Below are 2878 nucleotides of genomic sequence, written 5' to 3' on the forward strand. Positions count from 1 at the left end.
CATTCATTTTCTGCGATGCTCACTTTTTTTGGTTTTTTAGAATTGAATCATTTTTTCTAGAGGAATGTGGACACTTGTTAAACACTAATAATGGAGATTATTTAAAGAAAACAAAGAGACACGTTTGTGACACCTATTTGAATAAACATTGCAAAAAAAAAAAGGTTTTCATGTGACGTGTCAAGGGTATGTATATATTAACAGCCTTTGTGGTTAAAAAAAAAAAGAAAAAGAAAAAATTATCTAAGTCTTGTTTTAATGTTTTGCATTCTAAAAAAAAACTAACTTTTAAAATTAATGAAATATAAATTCCCAATGGAGCATTCTTCATGTGCACACTGGTATAAGTATAAATAGTAGTAATTTTAAAAAGAAAAAAAAATCTTATTAATTGTTCAAATAATTCATCAAATATTTTATGAATAAATTAATAAAATACAATTTTAATGATCTAGTTTAAACAGAAGTAATACAAGTCCCACAGATTTCTCTTTTTTTAAACAAGTGTCCATTGTACAAATGGACAAATGTTAAATGAGAGATATCACAAAATAATCTTTTATCTTTTAACACAAGTTTGCTATACAGAAAGATATAATCCACTTGCTGTCCAGCTGTCATATCTGACACAATTATTCCTGACACTTTCATCAGGTTCGTATGTCATGAGTATGTATGACTCAGTATGGCACATGATCACACTGCATCATACTCAGACACATAAATGTGGGAAATATGTAGGTGGCACTGAATGTTGCCTTGGCACAAAAACTATAATGTCATACTTTAATTCCTTCCCTGTTTTGTCTACACTGTTCCACAACCCAATGCCCACGCTGATACGGAGCCCAATTCACACTTAACTAGGGAGGAGGTCGTGTCCGGTTATTTTCCAAGAAAAATCTATAACTTACAGAGGAGTGGGTCTGCCAAAACGGAAAATAAAAAAAAAAGTTTTTTTTAATTAATTGACTTAACCAAATCATAAATAAATACATTATATTATATTATATTATATTATATTATATTATATTATATAGAACATTTAATTTACTCTTATTTTTCTTACATAACATAATAAAATAATATAATTTAAAAATAAAGTAAATAAAATTTTCAAACATTTTTATTCCTATGCTATGATTTACTTTATTTTTTTATTTATTTATTTTTAACATACCCTGAAATATTTTTAGCCTCCACTTCAGGACAAAGCTGCTCACTTTTCCCTAAAGGCATAAAAATATAAATCATTAATTAATACCATCAGCACTGAGCAGCTTCTTCCTGAAGTGGAGGCTTAAAAGCTGTTAAAATAATTGTTAAAGCGATATTATTTTCAGATTTTGTTTTCTCATTTATCTTCAGGAAGCACTTTATCTTAGTCAGACTTAGTCTGACTCGTGGGAGCCTGACCTTGGGAGCGAGGTCATACGGAGAGAACTAACCATGTATTGTGTCATGCATACAGAGCCGAGGAACAACAACCTGCACACAGAGCTGCCACCAAGGACTCGTCATTTATTCAAACAAGAAACCCTGAAGCTATTCAAAAGCACAGAAAGCAACAGAATAGGTTAATTCTGCTTCTTCTTCAACTCATTAAAACTTCATGTTTCTGTATGAATAATAATTTTAACCCTGACAAGGATCTATAGAGAAGCACTGCAGGGAGGATGTCACCATTTTTATAACTAATAGGAATAAACATGCAGACTGGACCAAAATGAACATTTCTGTAGAGATGGTAAGTCATGTGAGGAGATTTCTGTGCAGTAATGTTAGACATGATATTGACACACATGATACTAGTGCATTTTCAAAATGATTTTTACTTTAATAAAGCAAAAATCAACAAAATGAGGATGTCATTCATATATATATATATATATATATATATATATATATATATATATATATATATATATATATGTGTGTGTGTGTGTGTGTGTGTGTGTGTGTACAGTACATATAGATAATAATCTATAAAAGTAAAAAAATAACATAAACAAGGTAAACAAATCAACACCAAGGGGAGGCTGCAAATACAGACTAACACATAAAGCAAACAAACAAACAAATTATTATAAACAAATATTATAAAAATGCACATATTCCATGTTTTAGCATATTTCTTTTTGCATGAGGTATTTAATATTTAGCACCGTGAATATATGTATATAACTTTTTATCAATAAAATCATTAAATCGTGAATAAAATATTCATTTCCCAGCTAACCCAGTATACCCAAATAACACATTTATCAAACAGAGCTCAAATTCACTGTGGATTAATCCCGTTAATCCCAAAATAAATCCAGATACAGCTACTTTGACTATGTTTTTGAAGTTATTGCAGTGCTAAACAGAACTCAAGTTATTGATTCACTTATGCTCATGTTCCTAATATCAACCATCTTGTTTTTAATCGGATCTTATTCAAATGGACCGGGTCTAATGATCAGTAGAACATAACAGACACCCTGATTGTGTTTTATAATGGAGAAAAGGACGAGGTCCCACCGAGATTTGAACTCGGATCGCTGGATTCAAAGTCCAGAGTGCTAACCATTACACCATGGGACCGCCTATGAAACACACAGCATTTCACGGGTACAAACCTTCTGTCTCGGTTCCGTGCTATTAATCTCGTAAAGTTATTCTATTTCAAAATACTCTCATAATGTTTCACTTAGCGCTATTATCTATTCTGTAGTGCCACTGTAGTGCAAAAACGTGCATAATATCGAAAGTGGCATACAAAATACATGAACGCCATTTTACATTAACGCATCACTGCAGTGTATTAGACAAGACTAGGGCTAAATACCAAACCACCCCTGAAGCCCTATATACCTGCCCTACAGCTGGAATGAAC

General features: G+C 31.5%; 1 non-coding gene across 1 annotated transcript; it reads right to left on the bottom strand.

The window, feature by feature from the left end:
* Positions 1-2514: 2514 nt before the first annotated feature.
* Positions 2515-2586, bottom strand: trnaq-uug (transfer RNA glutamine (anticodon UUG)). Its single transcript has one exon. It is a non-coding gene; the product is annotated as a tRNA-Gln (tRNA).
* Between the last annotated feature and the right edge of the window lie 292 nt (positions 2587-2878).

This window comes from Pangasianodon hypophthalmus, chromosome 16, assembly GCF_027358585.1.
Source record: "Pangasianodon hypophthalmus isolate fPanHyp1 chromosome 16, fPanHyp1.pri, whole genome shotgun sequence".
Classification (NCBI taxonomy): Eukaryota; Metazoa; Chordata; class Actinopteri; order Siluriformes; family Pangasiidae; genus Pangasianodon; species Pangasianodon hypophthalmus.